General features: G+C 30.1%; 1 long non-coding RNA gene across 1 annotated transcript; it reads right to left on the bottom strand.

The window, feature by feature from the left end:
• Positions 1-4209: 4209 nt before the first annotated feature.
• On the bottom strand, positions 4210-4557 carry LOC132785874 (uncharacterized). Its single transcript, XR_009632368.1, has 3 exons — positions 4477-4557; positions 4351-4422; positions 4210-4255 (listed from the first exon to the last, which is right to left on the bottom strand). It is a non-coding gene; the product is annotated as an uncharacterized LOC132785874 (long non-coding RNA).
• Positions 4558-6622: the final 2065 nt, after the last annotated feature.

The raw sequence follows: 6622 nt of genomic DNA, 5'->3' as shown, positions 1-6622 counted from the left end.
AAGTTGTTTACGAAAGTGCGTGTAAAGCAAGCACTGCGAATTATTCAGTCATTTGGCAAATGGCAACAACAACAACAACAATGGTCTATTGTTGTAGCTCAGCTTCGAGTTCTACCTGCAACGTCCCACACACACACACACACACACATAGATAATAGCATAGAAAACTACCTGTCATTATTATTTGTGCCTTTTTTATAGTTCACATTCAGTTTTTTTGCTGTTGCTTCTCTTTCGCTCTCTCTCTTTGATTCTATGACATTTTCGACTGCTTCTGCTGCTGTTCCTCACGCACTGCGACTTGAAAAATCAAAAAATACAACAGCAATAACAACAACAAAATGCTCAATTAATTTATTTTTGCTGCTGCGACTCTCTCGACTACGCAAAAGTGGAGAAGGCAGCAGCAGCAAAACAGCAAAAAAAAATTGCCTCTATCGCATTTTTCAAAGTCAGTAACCCTCTAACCTTGAATGTTGTGTTCCTATGTTCCAATGTTCCTATGATTCTATGCCAGCCCGACCCCGCGACCCTTCCCCTCTCATTCGCTCTCTCTCTCTCTCTCTCTCACTCTATCTATCTATCACTCATCTCTCAGCTCTCAATGCGTATGCTGTGAGATGTGCGATGTGTTGTGTTGTGTTTTATTTTATTCTTTTGTGTTGTGTTCCTGTGGTTCTTTCATTATGAAACGCTGCAGGGTGCTCACAACAACAATAACAACAACTACTATCTAAAAGTGTGTGTGTGTTCGACAGTTTTTTTTTTTTTAGTTGCAAGTGCGTGTAATTAATCTCTATTTATCAAATCAGTGAAGCACTTGATTGTAGCCTACTCGTCGTATGAGTAACAGGCATAGATCATCTACTGCGCCTCCTCTTTGCGCTTTAGTAATAGTGTTTTTTTTTTATAGTTTTTAGTCAGCAAATATCGACAGTTTATACACTGAAAACAATTTATAATGCAGTTGACATCTTCTGCATATTCTTAAATGCACGATTTAAATTATGTTTTCTGTTATTTTAAGCTAGTACTACGGAATATTACATATAATATTTTTGATTGTATTAGATTCATTCATATTCATTTTTTTATTTTTATTTTTTTTGGTTGCGATACAATTAAATTTGTTGGAGCTACTTAAGAAATAGTTTTGTATATAAAAATACGCAACTGAGTGCTTTGGCTGACAATCTGGTATATTTTTAACTTTACGGGACATTTAGGATTTAGGATTTAAGATTATATTGATATACCAAAAATTCGGTATATTTATTTGGTACAATTAAATTTGTTATTTGTATTTGTACGCTATGGTATATCTAGAATGTCGTACTATATTTTAGTATTTTCGGTTTATTTTTTGGTATTATCCAATTTGTTATATTTTGTACTCTATGGTATATTTCGAATGTAGTACTACATTGATATACCAAAAACAGCTCTGGTATGATTTAGTATTTTTCGGTATTTTTTGGTGTGATTCGAATATAGTACATTGATATACCAAAAACAGCCCTGGTATGTTTTAGTATTTATTGAATATATTTTTGGTATATTTCAAGAATAATATTACACTATTTTATTCAAAATAAGTAGCGGGTAACTCACAGTCGAGCACACTCGACTGTAGCTTTCTCACTTGTTATACAAATTATAGTTACAGTTGTCAATGCAATAGATAACTCAACATTATTTATATATTTTCATCACTGTTCATTACAGTGTCATTACAGTAGTTATTCCTAGTTTTCTTAGTCACAAACTCTTTAAAATAGTTTCCATTTCAATTTTAAACTCAATAAAAAAATAATTCATTTAGATTTATGTTTTTTATCAATAGATTTGCAGACAAACTTTTATTTCTAAAAGCAATTAATACAATAAAATTATTATTCATTATCTTTTTTTTTAGAAGGTTTCCTGTTCAATCTTCATTTATTTCAACAATTATATTATTGCGTTTTTTCTAAATTTTCAAATAATCATCAATAATCCGCATTTGTTTTGTTTAAGACCAGTTTTGTTCTCTCTTTTTTAGCTACGTTGCAATTGCGTATGATGAAAATACATTAATAATTTGACTCGTTAAAACTATTATTATTTTTATTTGTATTTTGGTAATTGGTTTTCGTTTCGTTTCCATTTTTTTTTTTGGCCATTTACTTCAATGCGTATGCGTATATAGAAGTATTTCCGTCTCTGCTAATGACACAACGCCTCTTTGCTATTTTGTAATTTGTTTATGGTTTCCATTTCAGCGCAAAGTGCGTAAGCTGCATGAGAGTTGCTGCTGCCACAAATAACAACAACAACAACAATAATAACAACAGCAGTGGCAACAACATAAAATGGCAGTGCGTGTCTCGAATGACAGCTGTCAAATGCTGCGGTGAGTTCAGCTTTGATTAATGCTCTGTCGCTTGCTAATTTTGCATTTTAAGTATTTACACACACACACACACACACTTGAAACACTTCTTTCGCGTCAAAATACTTGACATACGCATAAGACAAAATATTGGGTGACAATTTTCCGTTTTTCACATTTTTTTCTCTCTCTTTTTTATGGTGGGTGGTCGGTCCGTCTAGAGACTTGTCTGGTCTCAGTTTATGTCGAAATTTATGTGATTTATCTGCAAGTTATTTATAAACATCTTTAGATAAAAGCTACCACAAAAAAAATAAATTTGAAATTGCAAAAATATAAAAAGTGAGAAAGAATTAGAGGAATAAATGCAAATTGCATCGAGCGAATTTCTTGAAATGAAGTAATAAAAATAAATAAATAAAATTTCGATTAATAAAAACAAATTATAGTAAAAAGTAGTTGAAAAAGTCATAAAATAAGTTTAATATAATAAAAAAAATACAAATAAATAGCGAGAGTTGAAAAATAGAAAAAAAAAACATATTTTATTAGTTTATTATATCTAATTTTTTATTTATTTTAAGATATATTTTAGGTATTCATTTCTTATTTTCAATACTAAAGGCAAGCAAATAGCTTAAAATAATAATCGACCCTTAATTAATTGATTTTTTTTTAATACTTAAACAAAACAAATAGTATAATATTTAGCTATTTTACTTTTAATGTTAATCAAAATTTTATTTTTCATTTTTTCATTTTAAAAAATTTGTTTAATTTATTTGTCATCTTTTAATACTTTTATATTTTCAAATTTATTTATTTTTTTCTTGAAGCTCATGTTTTAGTTATTTATCATACATATTATTATATGTTTGAAGTTAAGTCGGTAATTTTATATTATAACTTAACTTTAAATAAATAAAACATGTTTATATCTATACATTTTTTTTTACATATGAATATCCAAAACTAAGTGAATAGTTTAATCCTTTAAACTGTTGCGTATTCTCAGCGCTAGGTGTCGCCACATACTCGGCTCTTTCGTGGCATTTCGTCATAACTGTCAACTTAATATCAAAACTAAATAACTCAACAAGACACTCGCATGGTAATTAGAGGACCGTAATTAAATTGTAAATATCCCACAAGAAAATAAAATAAAAATAAATAAAAAGCAAAGCCAAAGCTCTAAAGAAAGACATCCCACGCACAACTAGAATATAGAGAACGAAGCAGAGATGAAATAACATACAAAATGAAATGAAATGAAATGATAGAGTCGAGTCGAGTCGCGTTGAGTCGCGTCGAAAGTCGCGTGTGTGTCACACCTTTGAAAGGGCACAACAACAAACAAAAAGGCGGCAAGTGTGAATGTGTAATTAAATTTTATGAATTAATCTGTGGAAACATAGATACACACACACACACACTTTACATGATATGCTCATATATTTAATAGGCACACCTGGCGTATACGCAATTTTCATTTACTCATGTAGCACTCTGATTTATGGCTTTCGAACTGTTTGTGTGTCTGTGTCTGATAAGCCAATGACACTGCCCATCAACAGCTCACGCTCAGACAGTGATAATAAAACAGTGCCCACTAATAATGTTCAAAAAACATGCTGTGGCCTACATATAAAGAATTATACAACTTGGAAAGCAATTCAAATACTTGAGATTAGCAAGTGTTTAGTGTGGCAGCTGAAATGCAAATATAATCAGATGAGAATTAAGTACAGTGAGTTCTCTTTTTAAAGAAGCAAAATAGTTTTGTGTTTTTATTGAGAAAATGTTACCCTAAAAATGTATTATGATAATAAGTTAAAAATCCCCCTTCATTTTTCTTTTGTGTTGGTGAAATCTTTTTGCGCGAACCTTGAAGAGAGAAAAATTTGAATTGACATTGGCATTTGGTAATTCAAAATGTATCGTGATTGATCTAATCAAATAAATTGTTCAACGTTACTTACTAAGTTGTGATTGGATTGAATTCTTCTCCTGTATTGCTTTTTTATTATCCTCATTGCTTTTTTGGCATTGCTCTTGAAAAAAACAAATATAAGTTTTGTATTTAAATGAGTTAAGTTTACACTTACTCAAAAGATTGTGATTTTCATTAGATGTTTTCCTCAAATTCCGAATAGTCGAATCCTTTTTAGAAGACTCATTTCTATGTGCTGCGAAATTCTTTTCGCACGAATATTGAAGGGAAAAAGATTTAAGTTGACATTGGCATTTGGTAATTCAGAATTATCCTACGTTAATGTTCTTATGTATCGTGATTGATCTTTTCAAATAAGTTGTTAAACCTTACTTACTAAGTTGTGATTGGATTGAATTCTTCTCCTGTATTGCTTTTTTATTATCCTCATTACTTTTTTGGCATTGCTCTTGAAAAAAAAACAAATAAGTTTTGTATTTAAATGAGCTAAATTTACACTTACTCAAAAGATTTTCTCAAATCCCGAATATTCGAATCCTTTTTAGAAGACTAATTTCTTAGTCCTGCCAAATCCTTTTTGCACGAATCTTGAAGAGAGAAAAATTTAAATTGACATTGGCATTTGGCAATTGAAAGTTTACTTACCTAAAAGGCTTTTTTGATCACTCTGATATTTTTTAAAGTTTTCATCACTCCGTTTTACAATATTGGTGTTATTTAACTCGCATATATCTGAAAGAAGTGGGATTATATTTTCTGTTTGGTTTATCCAAATTACATTTCTAAACTTACTGATTTGATTTTTTTAGCTCATTTATTTTTTTCGTATCCTTCTGAATTTGAGAGTTTAATTGTGTGATTTCTTGTTGTTGCTGATTGACTTTAGCAGAGTAAGTAGCATATTGTTCTCTGGATTTATAAATATCCATAGTTGATTGCAGTTTTTTCCAATTTGAGATCTTTCACTTGTTCTTCATAGTTGGCAATTTGAAACTTCTGGTTGTTTATTATTTCATTTAGTCTTTTTATTTCGATTGCTTGATCGATTGTTAATTCTTTGAGGATTGAAATGCGCGGCTATAACTATTTGTTAGATTTTTGACTTGTTCTTGACATTGCTCCAATTCATTTTTCGAATTTGGTAATTTCCTTTGGCCTTTCTTCCATTTCATTTAGCAATCGCAATTTAACTTCCTCCGTTAAATTTCTAGAATCAAGAAACGATTTCAAATTTTGGGCATTATTTGGACTTAAACTCATTGCGAGTATTGGCACAATTAGAAGAAATATGTTGAGACACTTTTTCATTTTCGTTTTGGAAGTGCAAAACATTCACATCCGTTCACCGACAACGTACAATAACCACTAGAATTTGTGAATAAATTGAAGATGAGTCGAAGTGAAATGAAATACTATATATAGTATATTTATGCGCTATCAGTGGACCGACAATTCACCATTATTAATAAAAGTGACGTCTCAAATTTCATCAGCTAATCACAGAATATGCTTTAAAAACAACAATTTTTTTTTTTTAAAGTTTCAAGATCAGGAATAACATGAATATACATTTTTAGAAAGCTCGAAGAAAAAATCGTTTATAAAGTACTCAATAAAATTACACCAAAATAATATACCGAAATCTATGTTTGGTATTTTGATGTATTCTAAATATAACATATACTATTAAATATAATAATACAACTTTCTTAATTTGAAATATATTTGGACTTATACAGATTTATTTGGTATATTGGCAAAGTATATATTTGGTATATTGTAATATAGTGTTTAGTAGATTATGTTACAGTTTGAATGTATTGCTATATGTAGTATATTTTAGTACCAAATTATCAGACAAAGTAGTTGGAAAAGCTTTTCATTGCCATACAAAAGTATTTCTTAAATAAATTCAACACTTTTCTGCAAGCACAAAGTTCCCTTCTACCCTATGTGTAGAGTATATAAACAGCAAGAATGAAAAGCTACAAGATTGTAGCTTGAATTGTCATATGAATATAAATACTAACTCAAGCACTTGTTGCTTTAACATTTCAAATCTATCACTTTCAAACTCAATTTTCACATTAAATTCAAATTATTTACTTGACCATAGCAGAGACCTCAACGCTGCTCACGTAGACCGACGATGAATATTCATTTGTAACAGAAAACTTTACACCCCGTCAATGGGCCGTGCATTATAATAATATTGTTATTATAATTTGTATAAATAAGCGTAACTTAAGATTGGCCAAGAAATCAAAAGAAGATAAACACGACTTCCTGTGTCATAAAAA

The sequence above is a fragment of the Drosophila nasuta genome, chromosome 2L, assembly GCF_023558535.2.
Source record: "Drosophila nasuta strain 15112-1781.00 chromosome 2L, ASM2355853v1, whole genome shotgun sequence".
Classification (NCBI taxonomy): domain Eukaryota; kingdom Metazoa; phylum Arthropoda; class Insecta; order Diptera; family Drosophilidae; genus Drosophila; species Drosophila nasuta.
This window is presented reverse-complemented; position numbering and strand designations above follow the sequence as displayed.